At 42.3% G+C, this 26,457-nt stretch overlaps 1 protein-coding gene across 10 annotated transcripts in view; it reads left to right on the top strand.

Moving 5' to 3' along the window:
- Positions 1–26,457, top strand: part of NCALD (neurocalcin delta) — a 365,895-nt gene that overhangs the window by 220,574 nt on the left and 118,864 nt on the right. The gene's annotated exons all lie outside the window — the stretch shown is intronic.

Below are 26,457 nucleotides of genomic sequence, written 5' to 3'. Positions count from 1 at the left end.
TCACATTCTTCCCTTTCTCTGTATCCAAAGTCATTCCAGCTTGGTGTCTTAAATTATGATGTTGTAACTTGACTTCTGCTCTGATGAAGAGCTAGAAATCCCAGAGGTTGGGGCCATCTTAAAGGGAAGACCATCTAAAAAGGCTTAAACAATTGTGGGAGGAAAGAAGGATTAACCTTCATGCATGAAAACAACGGGCAAAGAATCAATCCCCCTAGAACAGAGGCAGGTGTTCATCCTGGAGGGGGAGATGTTCCACTTGGGATTGTCATCCAGTGATTAATGTCTTTTCAATTCCAGGATATATGGTGAAGCTTTGGGGATTTGAGTGAGCAGATTGTTCAATTCTTTGTCCCTCTTAGGGAAGGGTCCTGGAATGTATAAATCTTCCTCTTGCAGTTTCAGTTTTCAGTGCTTTTCACACCCTTGGCTTTGCTTTTGCTTTGTTGTGTCCTAGAATCACTAATTAATTATGGACCCAGTTCCTTCTGTGCATTGCTAATTGGGTGTTTTGAAAAAACTGCTCCATGCTGCCTTAAATAATGAGGAGAAAATTAAAAGGCTGAGAAGTCCTGGGAAAGATAGACCATGACCACTGGAAATCCAGCAGATATTACCCGAGATATCTGTTGCCCCAGTAACCAGGGGAGACAGAGCAATGGGGCAGTGGGGTTAGAAAAAATGTTCACAGTAAAGTGATAAAAAGAAAAAAACAAAAAAGACAGGGTCAGTAAGAGGGTCCATTGTTGGGAAGACCATTTATGTGGAAGGAAATCCTGCTTGAAGACTGTATATGCTGGAAAGCTCTAGCTAGCCAAAGCCTCCCGGGGAAGGCGGAGGGGGGAAGTTCCCTGAGAACAGGGGAAGAGCCAGGACTTAGGAGTCCAACATCCTGACATCTGTGTCTGGACTCTGCCATTTACTAACTGTGGAATTTGGAGCAAATGACTTTACCTCTCTGAGCATCCAGTTCTTCATCTGTGAGATGAAAAATAGCAGTGCTTGTCTCAGAATTGTGGTGTGGAGTAAATGGGATCAAATTGGTGAGTGTCTAGACCATTTCCTGGCATATGAAAAATTCTCAGTACTGGCTTAGCTATTATTATTATTATTATTATTATTATTATTATTATTATGCAGTTACGTTGTCAACTTAGTGACTTGTTAGCAATAAAGATATTAACAACAGGTAAGGTACTTAGCCTGACACAGCTCAGAAGGGTTGGCTTTAAAATACATTGTAGAAGAATCATTATTCCCATTTTGTCTTCTCTATTCTCTTTCTGGTCAGTTTGTTTTCTTCCCTTATTCCATCCTCCCTCTTCACTCTTTCTCTTAAGAGAGGAGAGGAATTTAAAACTGGGTAAGAAAAGTGCAGCTGTTCATCTGGGGCCTTTGGTTATCAGGAAGGAGGCTGCCAGACCACAGCTGGCCAAATAACCCATGGAAACCATTCCCAAAGTGCATTCTATCATCCTGTGCTGCTACTTAATGTCATTTAGACATAAGTGGCTTGCAGCTTCAGATTCTAGATTTTTCTCCCCCATTAGAGTGTAAGTCTCCAAGATGGCAAGGATTGTTGTCTCTTTTGTTCACTGCTATTTCTCTAGTGTTTAGAACTATGCGTTGCACATTATGTGTCCAATTGATATTTGTTGGAGGGAGGAGGGAAGGAAGGAAGGACAGATGAAATTCACCTAGCAGAGCTTGAGGCCAAAAAACATAAAGTCTTAGAAAAGAGAGTCTAATAGAAGACCTATAGGTATTCAAAACAACAAACATTTAGTGAGCACCTACTCTGTACCCAACACTGTACCAGGTAGCAAGGATGTAACAAAAAATAAGGTACATCTTTGCCACCAAGCACAGAGGTCTAGGAGGGATCCAGACAGTCTTAAATGAGATATAACTGAGGTAGGTATCTTTTGGAGTAAAGTAGATAATTTGTGTATTATCAGATTACACAGAGCAAAAACATGGTATCAAATAGTTAGGTGCTGTGTTAGTTTCCTAGAGCTGCCATAACAAAGTATCACAATCTGGGTGGCTTAGAACAACAGAAAGTTATTCTCTCACAGTTCTGAGGCTAAATCTTTGCAATCAAGGTATTGACAGGACCGCATTCCCACCAGAGGCTCTAGGGAAGAATCCTTCCTTGTCTCTGCCAGCTCCTGGTAGCCCCAAGTACCAGGTACTTGGTTTGTGGCAGCATCACTCCAGTCTCTACTTCTGTCTTCACATGGCAGTCTTCCTTTGGTGTTTCTGTCTTCTTCTCTTTTTATAAGGACTTCAGTCATATTGGATTAAAGATTCATTCTACGCCAGTATGACATACTGTTAAGTAAATCTGTAACCGCTCTATCTTCCATTTGGATCATTCTGAGGTACTGAGGGTTAGGACTTCAGCGTATCTTCTTGAAGAGACACAGTTCAACCCACAACAGTTGCTGACTAGGATTTTAGATGCAAGGTTGAGCCTTTAAAATGGTGCTGGGTGTCAGTATTAGGGCAGCTGATTCAAGTAACACTGAGGCTATCAGTATAATCTTATGTTTATACTGATAGATAGACAGACAGACATATGTGTATGAATATTTACACAAATACATGCATGCATGTATATGTGTGTATGTGTAACACACACTATATATGCACATATTTTGTATACACGTTCAAATAAATAGATATAGAAATTGCTACTGAGGTGTGTCTTGACGGGCTCATGTACATACATGTATTTTCTAGTTCTGTCTATTGAGAGAGCCTGGAAGCAGTGACACCCAGTAACAGTGCACACCCAGCTCCCACGTCTTGGTTTCTAAATACCATTCTCCAATCAAAAGAAACCAACGCTCTTTGGAGGAATGACTGCTTGTAGAGCTGAGGCAGGGAAACTACAAGACGAATTTGGAACACCTTGTAGTGCTAGAAAGTTTGAAAATGCTTTTTTTTTTTTTAAGTATAGAGCATGTCAAAGGATACAAGAGTCAACCTGAAAGCTCCCTATAGCCAAAGCTGGAGCAATTCAAGCAAGAAAACCAAAAGAATGAAATAAATATCCATGTGTTTATTCTAACATAAATAAATGATAGAATAAGTAAATAAATACATAAGTAAATAAATAGGATTGAAGGAGCAACTCTTACAGAAGAATTCCAAACTGTAAATGTAGTAGAAATGAGGGCAATAAGAAGTCATCCTTAGAACATTGCAGCAATCATTGCTGCAGGCGGGGTCCACTGGTGAAGCCGAAGACTAGTAGGCAAACCTTTGAGGAGAAAAAGGATGTTTTCGTAGCCTTTCATTTCCCCAAATACTCACTAAATGATTGTGGTAGTTTTAACCTATGTCACAGATCCTTTGATAGTTCTCCATCCAGGAAGTGGAGCTTAATTTTCATTGGGTGTAGGCTGGGCTTAGTGGCATGCTTCTAACAAACAGAGTATGGAAAGGAAAAGGAACTTTTCAGTGGTAGACTTCACAGACACTACCTTAAGCAAGGGATCAAAGTTAATATCACCGTTGACAGTCATCTGTGCCCTGAAACGACACAATGAGAGGGGCACTTTATCTTGGCGATATTCTTCTGCCCATTCCCCAAACCTAATCATGAGAAAATAACAGACAAACTCAAACTGACAGAGTTTCCACAACACCTGACCTATTTGAAAGTGTCAAAGTCATGAAAAACAAGGAAAAGTCTAGAAACTGTCACAGGCTGGAGGAGGCGAAGGAGATGTGGTGACAGATGCCGTGTGGTACCCTAGGCTGCGTCCTGAAACAACAACAGCAAAATAATAGGAAAACTGGGGAAATCCAAATAAAGCCTGCAGTTTGCTCAACAGAATTGTACCAGTGCGGATTTCTTAGTTTTGATAAATGCACCACGGCTTATAAGATGTTAGCAATAGGGGAAGTTGGGAAACTCTCTGTACTACCTTTGCAACTTTTCTGTATATCTTAAATTATTCTAAAATAAAAGGTTAAAAAAGAAGGCTCTGAGAAGAGGACTCTATAACAACATTATCAGATTGTCCCAGTGACTGTTCTCTGCGTGCTCACGTCGCGTACTTTGGCTCTCTTGCAGAGGTGACACGCAACTCTCAGCTCCACCTTCAGGCTGGACCCCTCCACAGTCCTCATACTGGCCTGAAGTCCTGGCATTATCTCCCTCCCACACTTCATGTTACCTCTCTGATTTTCTCTCCTGCTGCTCTCTTAAATACAGCTCGATAGAATCAGGAATAGGTAAGACTCGCTGGCCATCAGAAAGACTCAGCTGGCAGCAGTAACACAGTAGGAAGATTTAGAATGAGCAAACTTTGGGGTTTGAATTCTAGTTCTGCTGCAATTCGTTAGGGAGATACTGGCCAAGTCATGTATCTTTCTGGGTTTTTAGCCTATAAGCTGAAAGATTTGGACCAGAATGTTTCTAATTGTAAATTCAATGGCAGTGTTATCCTTGGTTACAGCAGGATATGAATTTGATTTATCCATTCAGAAAAATTTCTACATGTTTTGGTCCCTAGTGTGAAATTGTGAGTTCCCTCCTGGATAACAGCTGCGTTCCCACTCTCTGCTCCAAACTCAGGGCTTTGCAAGGGAGGAGGAAGTATGGCCAGAAGCTGACCTCATGCCCAGTCTTCCTAATTTCAGGTTGTTTCCATCAAGTGGTGCTTCCCAAGTGTTAATCATTCATGTTCGATCTTCGTGATTTTTACCACATTAATACTATTTTTCACTTAATATCCTTTGTTTAAACCACTCTCTCCTTATATTTGAACTTAAATTTGTCATAAACTGTAATAGCCGTGAAATCACAATTTGATATGCCAGCTATACTTCCTGATGCACATTACAACAAATACACAACCAAAATCCACCATAAGTATGCACTGCCTAAAACCATCTCACATGATGCTAGTGGTATGCACTCCACGCTCTGGGAAACCCCTCCACGAAGGTGAAGGACAGCGCCCTTGAGGTCTCAGTGCCATCCGTTCCAGTGATCTCAGAGCTTTCGAGGATATAAAAAGCTATTTCTATCAGTGAAAATATTGGGGATCCCATCCTAGGACAGTGGGAACTCTGCTTTATTTTGGTTTAGGATGACATGAGGAAGTGACTAAGACTTCCCTTAGAGGGAAAGGCCCAAAAGAAGCTGGAAGGAGGGAAAAAAGGCATTTTTCTGACTTAAAAAACAGGAGTTCATGGCAGAGAAGGGCTGGAGCGAAAAAGCAATTAACTGGAGTAGGACGAAGTGGCAGGAAAACAAGGGGATGTGGGGGGGGGGGTGGAAAACACTGGAGGGAAAGGCAGCTGCTCAGAGAGGTGGAGTGTGAAATGAAGGATGGGAGCCTACAGAGGCGCTTGTAGCCTCCTCCTCCTCCTTTTTGACTGCTGGACTCTCATTTATGGTGTGAGAACTGATTACACACACCCGAGGGCCAGCTTGAAGGGCCAAAGGGACAATGTTCTCCAAGAAACTTCCTGCTAACGGAGTCACGCTCTGAACAGGTTAGCCCCTCCTTGACACATGACCATGGCATAAAAGATAGACTTAATACTATCAGACAGAAGGAGTTAGAAGAGTCTAGATTTTTCTCTGGCATCCTTTCATACTTAATAAAGAAAGGAAAGGACCTTAGCCTTTATCACAATACAGATCTGATTGATTCAAACCCATACCTCTGCAAGGGTCAGTCAGATTTAAAGAGTAAATTTTTTTTTTCGAAAATCTGAATTCCAGAGGATTAAAATATCTGTGGGAACATCTTCCCGGGCACACAGCTGAAGTAAATGCCTGCAGGTGGTCACGGCCCTGTAGGGCTGAGGCATGGTGTTGGGGTACAGCCTGCACTGGACTGGACTCTGGTGGACACTGATGAGTCCCACCATAGATACCACAGAATTTTAATTGGGGGTGGAGGTTGGGGAGAGGGGCATGTTAGGAGCCAAGTCAGCTGCACAAGGGCCAATTAGGAAGAACTACCTGTTGTTCTGTATTTTTTCCAGATTTTTCTATTTAAAAATAGTGCTAAGAGGGAGTGCTGATATGGTTTCCATCCTTTTCGAAAGAGGACAGGAACTGGGAGGTTCTGAGGAGACTTGGTGTGGTCTATACATCCAGGAGGACAGATTCAACCAAAAGACAGGAAGCTCTTTGTCAAGCTCCACCAAGAGTGCTATTGATTACCCCCCTTCCTGAGATGGATTTAAGAGAAGCCCAAGAATTAAATTGCACTCAAAGCACATGACATGTAGTCTCATATATTGTTCTTCCAAAACCTCAACTGGGATATTTATAAGGTTTTGGTTTCTTTCCAGACTTGAGAGAATACTCATCCGAAATTACATTTTCAGGTCAGTTTCTGCCAGATGTACTTTAGATAACTTATGACAACTTTTTTCCTTCTTCGCTTTTCTTTTACCCATGGATAAAATCTTATTTCTCAGGACTGCTCCCTCCAAAAAAATAAAAAAAAGACCTTTTTTTGTATATGCCTTGACTTTTCAGAATTTTCAAGTCATGTTAAAGCTGTAACCCAGTCTAACCTTTGTATAGAGGCCATGAATCCCAGCAGCAGCCATGGTGAGCTGGCGTCTTCCAGAAGAACATCCATCACATAGTGTGGGCCACTGAGTTCATGTGCATCTGACAGCTTAGCTCACTGCCCTTGGCTGGCTCTTGGAATGATTCAAGCAAAATAACAGCTTAGATTATTGGACAGAAAAAAAAAAAAGGTAGAGTCTTTCATGTGATTTTGATTCTTGTTTGTTTGTTTCATATGAACTTTATGTGAACTAAGCGATTTGTGGTGAGTATGTATATACAACCAAATCAAAATTTAAGAGAATCCCCTAAGGTAAAATAGAAACGGGGGAGGGGGGATTTTTTTTTGTTTTTGGTTAGACATTTGTTTTGCCCATCCTCCAAATACTCATTTTTAGTACTTCTTTCTAGCTAGGAAAAGAGTCATTGTTCTGTAGCTCTAAAACACCGAAGCAATCACATTTCTGATGGGGAAAATTTGTTTTAAATGAGGAGAGTTGTGGGAGTCTGAGATGAAAAGATCACAACATGAATTCAGTCCTCCCTTCTCTTCATGAATTAGCATTGTGCCCATGCCGTTTGCCTGGTGTATTTTCTGTTTTTAATTTCCTCAATTTTTGAACTGTAGAATAACATATTATGGTGTCTGTTTCCTGGGAACAGAAAACACAAGTAAATATTTGAGAAATTTGATACAAGGAAATTTGGTTTGAAGCTTGTCAAAAAGATGCATGAAATCAAGCCCCAGTAAAATACCATTCTTCCTCGCATCTGGTTCATCATGATTTGATGAAAATCTTCTCTGTAGCCCACTCCTGAGTAATTTTATGGCTAACACGTAAGTGGACAGATTACTTAAAAACACTGTTGTGGTAATAGTACCTGGCATTTTGGCCACTGCACAGAGTGACCCATAAAGCTTAGGTTGTAGGTATAGACTTTGGTTTATCTTCCATTGAAACAATATCTCTTGAACCTATATTATTGTAGATTAATATTTGAGGCTGTCTGAGACAAGAGTACAGATGGAAGCCTCAGCCTGCAGCCTTTCTCCTGGCCTCTCGAGAGGCCTTCCATGCAAGCAGGCTGTATTAGTTTTCTGTAGCTGCTGTAACAACTTACCGCAAGCTTAGTGGCTTTAAACAAGGCCAGTTTATTACCTTGCCATTCTGAAGGTCGGAAGTCTGAAGTCAGGGTCTCAGCAGGGCTGTGTTCCTTCTGGAGGCCTGGAGGGAAGAATCTACTCCCTCATCTACTTTAGTTTTTCAAAGCCGCCTACGTTCTTTGGCTCATGGCCCCTTTCTCTCATTATCCCGACCTCTTGCGTCTGTCCTTATTTCCTACTACTAACTCTGATCCTCTGGCCCCCCTCATATAAGAGCTCTTAAGATTACATTGGGCCCACCCAGTTAATCCAGGATAATCTTTTTTTTCTAAATCCTTAACTTCATCATGTCTGTAAAGCCCTTTTACCATGTAAGGTAACATTTACAGAATCTGGGGACTTGGAGGTAAATATCTTTGGGAGGCCTACCATGTATGTGAACGCTCCAGTCCTGCATTTCAACTCCATCCTCTACCCATCCTGGCCCCCTTTTCCCTCCCCCTGCCTCAATATACAAGGGAACAGCAACAGTACTGCCTGTCTGCCCCTGGGAGGGCCGACCCAGGCAAGGGTTCACATAGGTCCTGGAGTTGGCTTGGGTCCAACTGGGCAGGACATTCTGGGATCCTGGGCACTTGGAATGTAGTCTAGGTTTAGGAGAAGGTCATTGTAAACTCAGTGTGGGCACATGCTCTTGTCTATCAGGCCCCTCCATCCATAAGGAAGAGTGCAGCCAAAGAAGGCTGAATAGGGCCCTCTAGAGCCAGAGGCTCAGAACAGGGCCCGATGCTCACGCCCAGAAGCAGCGTTGCCTCCAGCAGCCATGCAGGTGACAGAAATGAATGCCTGGAAATAGAGTGTCGGAAAACAGACTGTCTGCCATTGTAAAGGAAGCAGCAGATATGCTGTCCCAGAGGAAGGAGCCCCAGTATTGCTACATATTCTCAGTTTTTTGAACAAAACTAGAAATCTGTTTTTGTTTTATTTTAAACACCATGTGAGCAAAAACAAAAACACAAAACAAAGCAAAAACAAGGACCATTCAGCTCTCCAATCTGCGACTGACGTCTGGTTTAAAAGAAAAAGCACAGAATCCCTAGGAATAGACGACACTGTATTGCATAAGTGAACAGTGAATGTCGATGCTAAGTTCAGAGATGGTACGTTCATTAAATTACCCAAAGCTGGAAAATTCATCCCTAATGATGCCACATTGGGAGATAGATTAAATGACAATATTAAGATAAATATTAATGAAATGCCAACAATATGGAGATGCCTTCAATTTGGTATAAACTTTTTTCACATTATGAGTTTCACAGAGGAAAAGTAAAGTCTACAAATTATAACTTCAAAATTAAAACCCAAAGGAATTAAGGTCCAAAATCCAAAGCTTTTGCTCTTATGAGTTAAAAACCCAAAGGAATCAAAGCTCCAATCATTAAGGCAAAGTTTAACATTATTTTAGAAATTTCTAAGAAATCGTGTCACAGTCATTTAGTCATTCAACAAATAATGATTGAGCTTCTACTATACGCCAGGCCCTGTATTAGGTACCTGGGATAGAGCAGTGAGCAAAACACAGCACGTCATGCTCTTACAAGTTTACATTTAAGATAACATAATTAAGTAAAATATATAGCATTTTAGTGATGGTAGCTAAGGAGGAAAAGAAGTAGGGAAACTGGGAGTGGAGACAGTTTGGGATTTTAGATAGAATGGCCAAGGATGGTCTCATGGAGAAGGAGGGAGGTACCCAGGCAGAGGTTTGGAGGAAGGCCATGCCAGGCTGGAGGAGCAAAAGGCAAAGGGCCAGCAGCAGGTCTGGGCCTGGAGCACCTGAGGACCAGTGGAAGTCCAGAGTGGCTGGAGCGGAGAGAGAGGTGGGGGGGGGGAGGAGGTGGTGGTCAGAGAAGAAATGGCACTTGGGGCCCTGAGGAGAAGGATTTGGGTATTTGCTCTGAGCACAGTGGAGGCACTGGAAGATGTTGAGGAGAGAAGTGACATCATCTGACTTAAAATGTAAGTCAGACCCCTCTGGCCACTGTGTTAGGACGAGGCTGAAGGAGATTCAGGACAGATGCAGTGACACCAGTTAGGAGGCCACTGCAGTACTCCTGGCCATAGTTTGTGGTGTTTAAACTCAGTGGTGGAAAAGCGGGTGATGAGAAGTGTTCAGATTCTTGAGGTATTTTGATGGTCCAGATGATAGAATTTCCTCATTTGTCTCAGGTATGAGATAAAAAGAAGCTGAGGATGACAACATGGTTTTTGGTTTGACCCACTAGAGTGGAGTTACCATTAGCAGACTGGGAAAGACTGGGAAGAAGATGGGTTTTGAAGAAAAGACCAAGTGGCCAGCTTTGTATACATTAAGTCCTAGATGCTGACTAAACATGCAAAAGTAGATGAGCAGGCATTTGAATAGAGGGGTCAGGACTTCAGGGGAGGGGGTCCTCACTGGAGGTATAACTTTGGTGATTATCAGCACATAGATTTTATTCAAAGCCGTGAAGCTGCATGAGGTCACCTGGGAAATGCGTGTGGACAGAAAAGTGAAGAATTTCAGGACCTACGCCTTGGGGGACTCCAACCCAGGGATCAGGAAGATGAGGGGGAACCAGCACAAGAGAATGAGTACAGGCATCTGGGAAGGTGGGAAGGAAACCAACCAAGTGAAGAAATTGTTTAAGGGAGAAGGGACTAAACAACCATGTCAAAAGCTGCTGAGAGGTTGGAGGGGGAAGGCTGGGAATTGACCTTTGGATTTAGTGATGTGGTAGTTAAGAGAGACTTTAATAAGCGTAGATCCAGCCAGACTGATGGACATTCTTGTGCCTGGGGAGGGCTGAACCCCTTTTAGCAGCTGTAGGCTGGCTGCCTTCCATGGATGCTGTTTCTTCAAGGATTAATGTACTAAGAAGTAGACTTAGACACAGAATCATCCAAGTGGATTGCTTTTTAGTAAATCTGAAGAGTTGACAGGACACTAAAGAATATAATAGCACTGGCCCCAGACACGTGAAATTAAAAAACAAGATAGTCCATGGCTTCTAAAGAGTTACTTCAGGCACAAGGGTATTCCCCAAGCCAAGTGTTTGGTATTGCCAGATAGAACAGCAGAAATCCAATGGCACTGAGTGAAGGAGGGTAGCTGGAAAAAAATCTTGATTTCTGCTTCATCAGAATCCAGTAAGTCAACAAAACTGGAGACCAAGACTTGTGAACTCAAACTGAGTGGGAGAAATACACACCCACACCCATCACCATCATCAGAAAGGGGAGGGAGAGAGAGACCCGCACAGCAAATAGCGCTGCAGCCCTAAGCATATACTGAGGGCTTACAGGAGTTCATGCTTCCTGCAGGTAGTCAGCGCCACAAAAAGGGGAAAAACAGCCCAGTTCCTGTCCCCAAAGCTCTGATTTGAGAAAACACTGCTTCTCCCTGGGACAGTGAGGCAGGGAGGAGGAGGCTAGGAATGTCCCTCCATGAGTTCTCACATAAACACAACATCAGAGGAAAAGGGGTTTGACTTCCATGTCCCCCAACCCCCAATAAACACAAAGGGGAAGGAAATTCAAACCATTGTATTTGGTTGATTCTTTGGTATAAGTTTGATTGGCAATAATGATAAAATTTCATTGGTTAAAGTGAAATTAGCAACAAATGAGTTTTCATTATTCAAAATCTCTCTTATTCTGGGAAATCAAGAGCCCGGTTTAGAGTATTTAAAGACACAATCTTAGGTGTATATGTATACAGGTCTATTGATCGGGGAGAAACTAGAAGCCCCTGACTTCTCCTTTCTGAGTCCTTGAGTCCCACCTGCAGATGGGAGCAATTAAGTGATGTAAATCATTCTGACCAGTCTTTGTGATTAACCAATCAACAATTCTATTTTGAGTCGTTCGTTCAAAGTAGATAAAGAGTACAAGTACGCTTTGTCCTTCTAGGAAATTAGAACATCCTATCAGGTCATATCCAGGCTTTTTTGGTCAAATCTTTATAAGAAGCTGTTTCTTGTTACCTTGTGGGTCTAGCTCACCCCTGTCTCCTGGTTGCTCCCTTTTCTGCCATCAGCATTTGCTTCCAGTCTCCCATGCAGGTGTCCATCACTAATCCCCCGGCCTTAGTCAGCACTGGCATTCCAGCGCCCTAACATGCAGGGTGGCTCTGGGTGGTCATAGGCCTCTTTTCTTGTAGGTTGTTCATACCCACGCATAGCAAGTAGATGCATTTTCACTCACTGTTAGCCTCTTGGAAAGATACCAGAGCTCAGAGTTCCCTTCAGGAGTGATTTGATGCAAAAAGCTTCCTGAAAATGTTTCCTGAACCACCATATAGCAGTAAGTAGTCTTGCTTCATGTGTCTTATAAGGTTGATGGAGGTTAATTGAGATTCTATGAAGTATGTGAAAATGCTTCCAAAAGTCTGCGGTACTCTCTGATGGTCAGGCGGTGTTCCGATTGCTGATTAACACTCTTCTCTGTCCTGTTGCACGTTAAAGTCACGAGTCTCCCCAAAGTGCTTTTGTGTTTTTCCAAGCACTTAATGACTACCTGACATGATGTTAATATATGTGGAATGATAAGGAATTGAATTCCATTTCCTTGGAGGAGCAGGCATCATCCTTAAATTTCCAGTCCCCTGTTGTAAAAGAATATCGACTGCAGATGGGATGCTAGCCTAAACCCCCCTGGCTGCTGGAGAAAAGCAGCTGATAGAGGAAGCCCTGGATTGGAAAAAAAAAAAAGGGAGAAACGTGGTTTTAAGACATTCCAAAAAGAAAAGGGAGGAGATCCAATCTTTCTAAAAATTGAAAGCAAGTCTTTGGCAGAAGCCAAGCTGACAAGTGGCAAGAAACCTCATCCCTGCAGTTAGAGAACCAGTATCCAGGTTGAGGGAGTAAATCTGGCTGGTCAAAGAAACACCTCAGAGCTGAGAAAAATGGTCACAAGCGACAGAGATGCCGCATCCGTCCCTGCCGCACCTCACACCTGATGAAAGGCAAGAGGAGGCTGTGGAGTGAGGGGCTGGGAGCTTGAGGGACGTTCTGAGGAGGCAAGCACCGGCGGGGAGGAGCAGGCTCCAGGGTCAGCCTGTGTGGACTTGAACCCAGGCCCACCGCTGAGCAGCTGTGAGACGCACAGACTTGACTTCCCTTCCTGGGCCTTCACGTCCTCACCTGTAAGGAGAGAATGACAGGAGCTCCTGTCTCACTGGGTTGTTGGAAAGTTAAAGGAAATAGTATAGAAAAGTTTGCAGCAGAGCCCAGGGGAAATAGCAAATACTTAGAAATGTCTATTATTAATAATGCTTTTTAAAAAGTATAAACTATCAGAGACCTAAACAAGCAATTCTCCAAGGAAGACATACAAATGATCAAAAAGCACATGAAAAAATGCTCAATATCACTAATTATCAGAGAAATGCAAATCAAAACTACAATGAGGTATCACCTCACACCAGTCAGAATGGCTGTCATTCAAAAATCCAAAAATGACAAATGCTGGAGAGGCTGTGGAGAAAGGGGAACCTTCCTACACTGCTGGTGGGAATGCAGTTTGGTGTAGCCACTATGGAAAACAGTGTGGAGATTCCTCAAAAGACTAGGAATAGACTTACCATATGACCCAGGAATCCCACTCCTGGACTTGTATCCAGAAGGAAATCTACTTCAGGATGACACCTGCACCCCAATGTTCATAGCAGCACTATTTACAATAGCCAAAACGTGGAAACAGCCTAAATGTCCATCAATAGGTGACTGGATAAAGAAGAGGTGGTATATTTATACAATGGAATACTACTCAGCCATAAAAACCGACAACATAACACCATTTGCAGCAACATGGATGCTCCTGGAGAATGTCATTCTAAGTGAAGTAAGCCAGAAGGAGAAAGAAAAATACCATATGAGATCGTTCATATGCGGAATCTAAAGACTCATGGACAGAGAATACAGACTTGTGGTTACCAGGGGGGTAGAGGGTGGGAAGGGATAGACTGAGATTTCAAAATTGTAGAATAGATAAACAAGATTACACTGTATAGCACAGGGAAATATACACAAAATGTTATGATAAATCACAGAGAAAAAAATGTGACAATGAGTGTGTATATGTCCATGAATGACTGAAAAATTGTGCTGAACACTGGAATTTGACACAACATTGTAAAATGATTATAAATCAATAAAAAATGTTAAAAAAAAATAAAAAAATGAAAAGTATAAACTATCAGAGAAAGCTGGAAAAAGTTGTCGTTCAGTCACATGGCATTAATCCCCAGGAGCCAGGAGCAAGACAATGAGACCAGACTTTGACTCTTCCCAAAATAGTGGAAGGGCTTTCTGTGGTCCCTGTTAGGGGAAAACTAGTGTTAGATTTAAATGCTAAGTGACAGCAGTCAAAGTTACGAGAAATGGGCAAAGCTGTACTTGGGTATTTGTCATTAAAAAATGTTTATCCAAATTATGGTCCTCTTTATTATGGTATTAGAAATTAATCACTAGTTAATATTTGCTTGAAATTTGATTAGTTTACTTTTAGAAAAAGCACATGCTAAGCACTTTGCAACTTTTGTCCAAGACTCAGAAAGATCAAGCTGAAAAAGGGCTTTGTGGGTTGTAATTAAGAAAACGTTATTTATTTGAAACCAGCTCCTACATTATAGGCTTTGTATCTATGGCCTCAAAAGGACAATTTAGTTAGGGGAAATCCACTATGTTCCAGAAGGTCACAATTGTATAGCAGCTCATTAATTACTATTCAGATGTACGTTAGTTTATGTAATAACTATATTCCTGTGCCTGAAACAAATTTTTATAATTGATTCATTTCCCCACTAACTTACATTACATCTGTGAAAGGCTGTCTTTGTTTCCAATTGATTTTGTTTTTATTTTTTTGAATCAATACTAATAATGAAAATTTATTAAAAACATATATGACAAAAAGTCTACAGCATGAGAAAATCTGAAATATATATATATATATATGTATATATAGGAGTCCCTCAGGAATAATCCATAATAAAAATAAACCTATTATGAATTATTCCAGAAAGGAAAACAGAAATAACAATGGAGGGCTGGGTACCCACCAGTCAACAGTATCAAATTCACACACCTCAGAGACCTCATTCTAGGAATTTTTATTCAAGTATATGAGAAATTCCACACATCATCTATTTGCACAATCTTGATTCTTTCCCACCCCCAGGGGAACCGCTACACTAACTTCTCCAATTGATTTTAATTCATAGTAACTTCTAATTCTTTGTTAGGTGTAGCAGTTAAAAGGCTATAAATGAATACCTAGTGGTATCAGGAAAAGTCACAGTCTTCTTTAATATTTAAGTGCAGCCTCATAATGAACTCTTGCAAATTTGAAGTATTTTTTGTAAAGACAGTTATATAAATTATGAGCTAATAGGTGATTATAAGTTCTTTGAGGGCAAGGATTATATCTTCTATCACAACATCCTACAGTGAAAAACAGAAACAAAAACACGTGTTCATGAAGCCATGATCTGGGTACACATGCAGCCTTGAGAAGTAACTTGCTGTGGGTAAGTCTCCTACTTTAGATGAACACTAATTTTCTCATCTCCCTTTCTTGAAACCAGAGAGCCTCACGTGGTGTCATACATGTGAGAAATGCAATCAAACGTGTGGGAACACAGTAGGAATCTAACATTATCCTTGTAGCAGGTACTCAATACTCAGTTGTCCCATGATTCATCAGCATTTAAGGTATTTGCATTGCAAATTTCATGTTTACTCTTCTTGAAGTACAGCATTTATGTATTTTGGCAAGTTTTCTTTTTCTTTTTTTTTAATATCACATGTGTGGTCTTAAAATCCTTATTTTGCATTGTTCAGGCTATGTCTTCAGGTTTCTTTATGAGTTCTTGGTTCCTTCTGCTCCTCCTGTCCATACATTCAACCCCTGCTTTTAGTTGTGTTGTGTTATGTTGTGCTCTGACAGCAAGGACCACAGTGGGACTACCCCAGTGGGTGCTGAAAACCCCAGTGGCCCACAGGGGAGAGCCAAGGTTTAATGAGCTCCTAAGAAATTTCCCCCTTGGACAGGGCTGTCCCAGTCTCCAGGCTCCTCAGCCCTGATAACCAGCTAAAGCCAAGAGAAACAAAGCCTCCTGTATTAGTTTCCTTTTGCTGCTATAACAAATTACTACAAACTTAATGACTTAAAACAACACAATTTTATTATCTTACAGATCTGGAGGTCAGAAGTCCAAAGTGCATTTCACTGGGCTAACATCCAGGTGACAGCAGGGCTGGTTCCCTGTGGAGGCTCTAGGGAAAGTCTGCTTCCTCGTTCTTCCACTTCTGGAGGCTACCAAATTCCTTGTCTCATGGCTCCCTCCCACCATCTCCAAAGCCAGCAGCAGCAGGTTGAGTCCTTCTCATATCACATTGTTCTGGCCTTTCTTCTGCCATTACAGCTGCTTCCCTGATTTTTACTCTGCTTCGCTCTTCCACTTGTGATTGCATTACCCAGATAATCCAAAATACTTTCCTGTTTTAATCAGCTGATTAGCAACCTTAATTCCCCTTTGTCACGTGACCTAACATAGCACAGGTTCTGGGATTAGGAAGTCGGCACTTTGTGCAGTGGGGAGGGGTGTTGCTCTGCCCACTGCAGCCCCCCCAGAGAAGTCATTCTCAAGGTGTGACCTTCAGAACAGCTGCGCTGGAATCACTGAGTGGAGGCGGAGGGAATGTCATTGCTGGTTAAAATGAAGAATGCTGGGCCCTATGAAAGCCAAAAGAATCAGACTGTTTGGGAGCAGAGCCCAGGACTAAATTTTTACAAGTCTCTCTGGTGATTATTATATTCTCTAGAGCTGACAGTCATTGTATTCAAGCATTTAGCTTACCTTTAAAAAAACCCCAGAAACTTGTTTTATTCAATAATTTAATTATACATGATGTTTTATTGTAGAAAAATTTTAATATATACAAAGGGGGTCTTCTGGGATGTGGAATATCCAGTGCTAAAACTAACAAAACCAAAATGAATTTGTTACCCTACTAATTGATTTTTAGTTGGCTTATCATGATTTCCCCATCCTTTCTGAAGCAGAGATAGTTACTGAACCCAGGAGAAGAAGGACTATACCTTGTCCTCCCTCTTTTACCTCCATGTCCGCCACGTCTCCATCTTCTCAGCAAACACCAGAATTTGACTCCCTATCCTCTTCTTCTCTTCCCCTTTTTCCTTTGGAAACAGAGGAACAAATTAGAGGTGTGTGGGAAGTGTAATAGATCAATGGCATTAGTGGAAAAGCCTGAAGCTAGTGTTAAGTCATTTCCCCCGGCCTTGTCCTTGAGGACCAGAGCTCAGATTTCGGTGGGAAAGAGGAGTCAGAGTATCTTGCGTGAGTAGACACGTCGTGCATATGCATGGTCGCGGCTGTGTCTGCATTAGACGGTGTTTGGGGTGTGGGCCGTGTTGGAAATTCACCATGCCAAAGAGAAAATGCGTCATCGTGCCTCCACATAGGTCTTACTGCATCTGTATTCATCAAAAGAACTATGAATCAAAAAGGACATAAAGTTAGAGGAAGAAGATGGACATTGTGTAATAAGGGCAAGTTAAAAATTAAAACAAACCCTGGCATCCTGCTGTTTATTCAGTATTTTGCTGTGTCACAGCCATATGGTAGCAATGCTTGGCTCATGAACAGTTTTGATATTGTCTTCATTTATTAAACCAGTAGACATTCAGACCCAGAGGTGAGAGGGCTCACAATATGGTGGGAAAGAGAGTCAAAAGCATGTAAAACAGAGTATAACAGAGATGTTAGTGAAGTGCTGTAGTTATAAGCAGACTGGAAGGAATAACTTACATGAGGAGTGGGAGGGAGTTAAGGAAGGCCTCACTAAAGCAGACATCTGAACTGGCTTCTTAAAGGGAACGCAGGAATTTGCCAGCAGATGAAGGAATCAGAACATCATTTATTAAAAAAAAAAACTCTGTGTGTGTCATGACACAGTACTTTAAGAGACTATGCTATGTCTCAGGAGTGTGCCGGGCTTGGTGGAAAGTGGCAAGGTGCAGGGCTAGGAAAGTAGGAAGACCCTGGATTCTAGGGGCTCCTTACACCTTGGTAACAAGGAGGATTTTCTACCCCAGAGGATAATTTTTTGACTCATTAATTATCTCATAAGATTTCATACTTATATAGATAAATTGTGATATTTTAGTTCATCTAGACCAGTAGTTTTCTTTGTCTTATTTTCTTAACAGCAGAACCTTTTTTCAAATAAAAACTGACACATACGCCCAATAAAGAAACAAGTGAAATCAGAGCTGCTGAAGTGTACGTTGCAGGGACAGGGCTTACAACCCATTCTTTACCGCTTCCTGTCCTCAGGGTGCCTTTAGGCAGCCTCTAGTGTCCTGCGAATACTACTTGGAGTGCAGCGACTCAGCCTGAAATGAAGCCCTAAGAATGTCACAGTCAGATGTGTGAGTGTTCCTGAAGATGCTAACGTTTGATCATGTATGGGCATCAAAGGAAAGATGTGAAAATTACTGCTAAGATCTTATAATTAGAAACAAGCAATGTGACATCAACAAAGCAATGGACGTTTAAGAGCATTGAGCTTCTACGATACCACTGTCTTTTTTTATTTCCATCTTTCTGGCCCCCCAGATTTTCCATTGTGGGGATCTTCTCTTTTCCCCTCTAATCTATTTCTTACATTTCATGTTTTTTCTACTCTCATGGTTCATTTTCCACCTTTCCACTGGTGACTCTCAAATTAGCCCACACATCTCATCTGAGCCCCTGACACATCTCCGTCTGGACATGCCATAGTCATCTCAAACTAACTCGTCAAACACTTACCTTCCTTTCTAAACTTGAGCAGCTACAGTGCAGAAGCAGCAGGCAAAAATGCCTAGCTTCCAGTTTCTCCCTGGAAGGGGTCTGATTGTATGCGTTCCCACCTCTGCCTGTTTCTAGGTGCTGACTACAGTCCTTTCCTTTGGGACACTGACGGGTCTTAACATACCCTCAACTACTGGGAGCTACTAAACAAAGAGAGCAGCTTAGACAGTTACAGAGGTTTGGGAGGCAGCTGGGGGCTTGGGATGAACTGATGAGGTTCATCTCCTACATGAGACGAAAACCAGAAGAGGTGGTTGCTTTATCTAATGTGCAGAAAGAAACACAGAGTCAAGGAAAATAAAGAAACAACGGACTATGTTCCAAACAAAAGAACAAGGTAAATCTCGAGAAACTGAACTTAGTGAAAGGGAGATGAGTGATTTACCAGAGAGAGAGTTCAAAATAATGGTCATAAAGATACTCACTGAGGTCAGGAGGGCAATGCACGAACAAAATGATATTTTCAACAAAGAGATCGAAAATATTAAGAAATACCAAACAGAAATCATAGAACTGAAGAATACAATAACTGAGCTAAGAATTCAGTGATGGGTTCAAAAGTAGATGAGATTAAGCAGAAGGACGATCAGCAAACTCAAATACAGGGCAGTGGGATTCATCTAATCAGAGCAGCAAATTTCTAAAAAGAATGGAAAAGAGTCAAGATAATTTAAGGGACCAATAGGACATTATCAGGTGGACCAATATATGCTTTATAGACCTCTCAGAAGGAGAGACAGGGAAAGGGGTAGAAAGCTAACTCAAAGAAAGGATGGCTGAAAACGTCCCTAACCTGGGGAAAGAAATAGACATCCAGATCCAGGGAGCCTAAAAAGCACCAAAAAAGATAAATTTAAAAAGACCCACAGCAAGACACATTATAATTAAGCTGCCAAAAGGTAAAGACAAGAGAGATTCTTAAAAGCAGCAAAAGAAAAGCAATTTGTTATGTACAAGGAATTCCTGGATCATATGGTAACTCTATTTTTAGTTTTTTAAGGAACCTCCATACTATTAAAATCCACAAATTTTCAGTCATAAAATGAATATGGTCTGAGGATCTAATGTATAACATAGTGATTATACTGTATTCTATTATTGAAATTTGCCGAGAGAGTAGAACTTGTGTTCTCACCAGAAAAAAAATGGTAAATACATGAGGTGATGGATGTGTTAATCGAGAGTGGAACCCTTTCACAGTGTATATGTATATCAAATTGTCATGTACATTTTAAATGCATTATAATTTTTTTCAATTATACCTCAATAAAATTGAAAAAACTAAAGATACAATTTACAATGTATTGAGATCATGCTTTGTGGAAGCAGGTCTTATAATTGTATACATTCTCATTCTGGTGAAATAGATGACTCGGTGATAAGGGTAGATATTGGTGCTTTGAAAGTTGTGTGGTCTTTCCCTTTCCCCCACACAGACACGAAATCCTCCCTGGGAGAGAGCTTTGAGATAAGAGAATATAACTTAATGGATAAAGCTATGAGGACGTTGAAGTGGAAATTCAATCTCTTAGTAGCCAGAAAGTGCCCAGAGTTGACTGAGTTTTTGTTCAGCGAGTGCAGGAATGAGCTACACTTAATCTACGCATTCATAAAAGGCAGCTGTTTTGTGAGCGATTCGTACAAGTTAAAACTTGAAACAAATGTGAAGTAAGAATAGAAGTAACACCAAGAAATAAACTTTAAATTAAAAGAAAAAGGTAAAAAAAAGTAAATAAATCTGAGCCTTCATTTATTGAATGTATCCACTTCTCTAAGTATAGCTGGTCGTTTCTGTCAGGACAGACTATATTATGCAACTATAGAAACAAAAAAAAGCCTCAAATTTCTGGCTTAACACAGTTGACATTTATTTCTCACCCACATATAATCCATGATGGGTCCAAATGGCTCTCAGCGTTCCAGACTGCTTCTCATCTTATGGAAACTTCTTACAGCATATGCTTCCGGGGAAAGATAAAGCTGGAGGATCTCACGTTAGCAATCAAATGATGTGGCCCAGAAATGACCCACAGCACTTCTGCTCACAGTCCGTTGGGTAGAGTTAGTCATGTGGTTCTACCCAAAGGCATGAGAATGGAGTATTACCCTCCTGTGCGCCTAGAGAAGAGAAGCAGACACAGGAGAAGCAGGCGTCCCTACTATACTACAGGCAGATACCTGGGGCTGTCCTGAATTCCTCTTTCACTTGCCGCATATAATCAGTCATTTAGCCCATTGTCACTGTTGCTCATTCCCTCTAAATACCTCCTCCAGCCATCCTCTATTCCATCTCCATTACCCCTGTCTTCATTTTGACCCTTACTAGGTTTCACCTATGTCACCACAGTAATTTCTTAACAATTGCCTTCCATCTGGCTCTTTTCTCCTTCACCCTCGGCCTGCCTCCAGAGAGACGTGGACTGTTTGAGTGGCTCCTGTCTCCTTTATTAGACCCTCTGTTCCCTGACTGTGACCTTTCATGAGCTGACTCAGGAAGGCTTACCTGCCAGGCTTCATTTCTCGTCACTTTCTCCCACGCTCTGGCCAGACGCAGTCACTAGAAGGTCTTGTGAGAAGCTGTGAGTGCTCCCCCTCCTTCACTTTGCATCTGCTGTTCTCTCTCTTAGGGATGCCAGTCCCCCATGATTCTACCTGATGCTCACCCTTCCTGCGTCACCTCCAGGTTTCTTTACTCCTGCTTGTCCCCAGCAACCTCCTGGGGAATCCGTGACCCCTGCTGCCAGGGCACTCTGCTTCCCTGTGCCCCAGCCATCCCACCGCTCTACTCGTGTGGGGCACACCAGGCTCCTGGTCGTACCAGCTCAGCGGCTGCCTCACTGATCTTGCTGTCCCTTGTACTGATGGTGCTTGGTACGTGTGAGTCCTCAGCAAAGTTTGCTGTACGAGGTGAACGAATGAGTGTTGTAAATTCCTGAAAGAGTGATTCAGGTGCTCAGCCTCAATCTGTTGTCTTTTGAAATTAAAAAAAAAAATGCCATATGATGCTGTATCAAAACACGCTCTTATACTCCAGGAGAATGGCTGCACTAGCCCTGCGTTTAAGCATGAGGCCCATATCTTCTTTCATGGCAGACTGGAAAAACCATATGTTTGCTTAGCAATAAAATATAGCTTTGAATTTAAATAAACTATTGATCAATTGCTGGTCTTGTGCTGTAAGGAATGAAGCATCAAGAGTAAGAAAAGTCTCACCAGAGAGACCAAGGAAATGGGAGTAATAAAGTGCAGGACAGGAGGGGAAGTTGGGAGGCAGTGAGTGGGCAGAGGTCAGCGGGCAATAGAAAAACATGTGCAGGGGCTTCCTGTCCTGCGCACTTCAGGACTGCAGTCCTGCCATCCCGCCCCTCCCCCCGACACCCCAGTGCTCTCCTGTGTCTTAGGGTGCAAGTAACCAAACTGTTGAAACCAAATTGAAAGTAGAGTGTCTCCAGCCTTGTCATCAGGAGAATCGTCTGATCTATCTAAAGGAGGCCGCTAGTCTCCAGGCACCAACCCTGGTCTGGGGGCCAGCAGCTGGTGTCCACTCTAGGTCCGGACCCTCAGAGGGGTGCCAAGCAGCACCTGCCACCCTGATTCAAGCCACTCGGAGAGACCTCTTTGGCGCAAGGGGATGCTTTCATCTTTCTGAGTAAACAGCAAGTAGAACTAGAGTAGAACTAGAGGCTTCTTTTTTTTTTTTTTGAGATTTCGTTTTTTTTAATGTACTTTATATCCCTCGTCTTATGCGGCTCAAGCTGGCTCTTGGCCCAAAGCAGATGTTGTCTCTGACTTATAATCCTCGAAACAGCAGTTGTTCCTCAAAGTCCCTTTTTGCCTCTTTGTGTCTCATGTGGTGACCTGGAGGTCAGCCAGTCCTCTCCCATGGCTTTTGATGTGTAAGGGCTTGCATTACAAATGGGTTTGGTTTTCTTAACTTCACACTGGGTTGGTGGAAGGAGGTTAAGTGGGGAGGTTTCAGCAGATGGAAGTTAATTGTGTCCTGAGAAGAGAGGGAGCTGTTGCGCTTCCATCACAGTCAGCTGCCCCTGTTCTGCCGGTTAGCAGAGAACAGGCGTCAGCTCCCCAGCCATTGTGTCCCCAATCCAAAACCTACAGGTCAACTTAGTTCAGTCCAAATTCAAAAATTAAACACGTCTTCATTTCTTCCTGTGTACGGGGGAACCATTTGCTTTCTCTCTTTCTAAATTGCGCAGGTCTTGTGGATGGTTGTCAAGTCCAGAAATATATATATATCCGGATCAGCTCAAATCTCGTGTCCATGTAGAACTATCAGATCGTAGTGCTGGGATGTTTAAGTCCCTCTGTCTTTTAGGCTATGCCACCAAAAATAGCATTCTGCAGTTTCTTCCCTTTTCCCCATCTATTTTTAGTGAGTGAGAGATATTAATACTTAAAATTTAATATATCTGTCATCCAGGAAGTTTCAAAGCTGGCCTGTCCTTGGGATTTATTTTTTAAACCTTTAAAAATAAACACTTATTTAGCACTTAACTAAGTACCTGATTCCATTGAAACACTATAGATGTTAATTTATTCAATGCTCATTGAACTTTATTAGTAGGTACTCATTTTATAGATGAGGAAACTGAGGCAGAGAGAGGTTACAGTTCAGCTCGTGTGTGATGGAGCAGGATTCGGATGTGGGCAGTGGCACTGAAGTTCATGCTATCTACCATACTCTGCAGCCTCTCAAGCAACTTTCCTTCCCAGTCAATATTCTAGATCAGAGGATGTAGACTGGCCCACAAACATGTTTTGCATGGCCCATTCATAATACAGAATTTCAGAAAATTTACATAGAAATCTGGATTTGCTGATTTCTTTTGAAAAGGGGGATACCAGGCATCATCAGGTTTACATTCCCAACTCATACAGAAGCTGAGAACAACCAGTGCTTTGGACAAGTCCCGCACACTCCAGCTTGCCACAGCCCCATCACAGCAGACCACAGCGTCCAGTTAAATTTCCTGTCTGACCCTTCCAAACTGTGAGCCTGTGACCTCTAGTCTAGCTGCTGTGTGTACAGACAGCAAGGGCCAAGTCCAAAATGCGTTCCTCGATCTTCTAGACACCTCATTTCCTCACTTTTCCCAATAACTGTGTTTCTGGTAAGTTATGTCTAATGAGTGATCTTGCCCCAGAGATAAAAGACTGAATGGGGTGCATCGCTCCATCTGGCCTGGAGCCACAGCCCCACTGTTCTGGAGAAGGTTCTAGTTCAGTGGCGGATGGCATGGGTCGGTTCCCCACGGTGAGCTGGATCACAGGATAACCTGAACTTTTCATCCAGTCATGAAAAGTAATGTTCCAGGATCTGGAAGACCAAGGGCATCACAGAGGCTAGAAGGTCAGAGGTGGGCCCAGAAGGTGTTAGGAGAGTGAGGAAGTGGAGAAAGCACAATGCATGTAGCAGCAGAGGGGAACTCAAGTTAGGCAGTGAAGACTCCCTTGGAAGAGTTACTTGTGCTCACTGACTCTACACTTCCTGCTCTGTATAATGAAAGCAGTGTCCCAGCCTCACAGAGGTGTAGGGATTCCAGGAGACAGTGTTCTCTGAGTGCTTAGCATAGCGCCTGCTGTGACCCATGCTAACCCAGAGTCCCCGGGAGCCCCGAGTGACCGCTGAGAGTACTGAGCGGTGTTGTGTGGTTTGCCTCTGTGCAGCGGGCGTGCTTGGGGAGTGGCTCTAACCGGTCTTCAGGGGCTAATCCAAGACAGAGATCGATTATTCATAACCTTAACATTGTGTTGCCATTATTTATCGTATTTTTATTTTAGTGTATTTATTTGTATTCAGTTTATTTTTATTTTCAGAAGTAAATGGAACAGAAGGGAGAGCTAGGCTAGACCTGTGGGTTATGATGTTAAGTGTTTTTATCACATCTTCTATTTGTATCTTTAAGGAAAGGTTAGTTCCAACGACATACACTTCCCTCTCTCTTCACATCTTGAAATATTGCACGGAAAATTATTCCATAAGATGCAGGCGACTTCAAATCACCTCACCTTGCATTTTGACATTTCTTTCCACCCCTTTTCTCCACTCCCTTCTTTCTTTATAGCAGTTCACAAATTTTTGTCTAATTCAGCATTTCCCCCAAATGTAAGCCAAGGAACAGTAATCCAAACAGATTCTTCAGAAAAGAGTTTTGTAGTCAAGTAAATTTAGGAAATGCTTCATGTTTTATCTCCTGCTCTGAGATATGCTATGCGTGTGAAAACATACACAAGGCTTTGAGTTGCCTTCAAATTGAAAAAAAGAAAAAAGAAAAACCTCTTTAAATCCAATATTTCTCCAATGCAATGTACCATGGAACTTTTCCTCTCCCAGGTAAATCCTGTTAACACCCTGCTGGATACTCTCAGAGAACTGTTAATCCAGCTCCACTCATTAAATGACTTTCTGACCCTAGAACTGGGCTGATGATTGTTGCTGCTGCTTTCATTGCAGGTGTTATGGTCTATATTTATAGATTTCTCTAAGTCCCAGAGACTTAGGAAAGAAAATCGGAAGAACACATTTTCTACCCTCTGCTTCACACATATTTGAAGGTATAAGGTGCCATAACGAGAAGGCTCATGTACAAGGTACAGAAAAGTCATTCTAAGCCTTCCAACATTTTATCTTGTATCTTATTATGGGTCAAGATACTGTTTTGTTTTGTTTTGTCAAAGCATCGAAGAGCGCTCCAATAACCCGCAGATCTGCATATTCCTCGTCTTCCAGGAGGGCTCGCATGCAAGGGAAGCATTAACCCCGCACACGTTCTTTAACACGGGTGTGTAGCGTAGTTTTCCCTCCCAGGCTCTGTATACATTTGCACTTCTCTCTCATCACTTACTTACGACAGAAAATACAGTCTATCAGAAAGCAGTGTGTTCTCTGTTAGATTCATTTACCCCGCAGGTCAGCTGGTGTGTCCTGGCCATGTGTGCGGGCAGCCGTCCCCCTGTGTTTTGGAAGTGCCTTGATTCAGGGTGCGTCTGGGTTATGCTCCACAGAAGAATTGCTTTACGCTGTTAGACCAGAGGAGCTAGGACTCCAGCTACAGGAAGAGGCTTCCTCTGCAGGGCAGGGGGCTGGTGCCAGGGCCTGTGACACTCCTCTGAGTCTTTCAAAGACTAGGGTCTCTTTAGTGACAGGCACTCCCAGGGGCAGTACCAGGTCTCTCTGAGTAACACCTGAGCTGGGTTGTGTACGTGTTTGGTCCAGGGACCTCATCGGCTGTGACAGGGGTACTTCCACACCAGAGGTGGAAAGTACTTTCAATTCATATTGTCTGAAAAAAAAAAACTTAAAAAATGTACCAGCTTTATTGAATTTGGAAGAACTTCCTGAATCGTGTGAGCAGCTGGGGAGCCACAAGAAAGGGTGTCTGTCTTTAATGTGAACGTACCACGTTGCCTGGCTCGGAGCCCTTTCAAATTCTATGTCTGTCACAGCGGCAAAGATGAAAGTTGGCACTAGCTTGTCTCTGCTTGCTTATAATTCTGTCCAAGGCAGGTTTATAAAACGAATGATTCTTTCCATCATAGTGTCTGCGTTGTCTAATTTTAGACAGATTAGGATGCGGGAGGCTTCCATTCCTACGCTAGTGCAGCCAGGCAGATTGCAACCATCCTCAAGCTGTATTGAGTGAATTTTACCTTGCAGGGTTTTCTGGTTTCCTATATGGAAGGTGGGCAGGGAAATAAAGACCTTTCACAGTGTGACATTATGAATAACTGACGAAACATTTATTATAGGGCACTTTACAAATGAACAGCTCCATATTCGTGCTAAGTATCAACATACAATTTTTATCTTATTAAAAAAACAAGGTAGTCACAAATTCTCAGCATACTTGGAATCAG

This window comes from Vicugna pacos, chromosome 25 (genome assembly GCF_048564905.1).
Source record: "Vicugna pacos chromosome 25, VicPac4, whole genome shotgun sequence".
NCBI lineage: Eukaryota > Metazoa > Chordata > Mammalia > Artiodactyla > Camelidae > Vicugna > Vicugna pacos.
The sequence above is the reverse complement of the archived record's forward strand: the minus strand, read 5'-3'. Positions and strand labels throughout refer to the sequence as shown.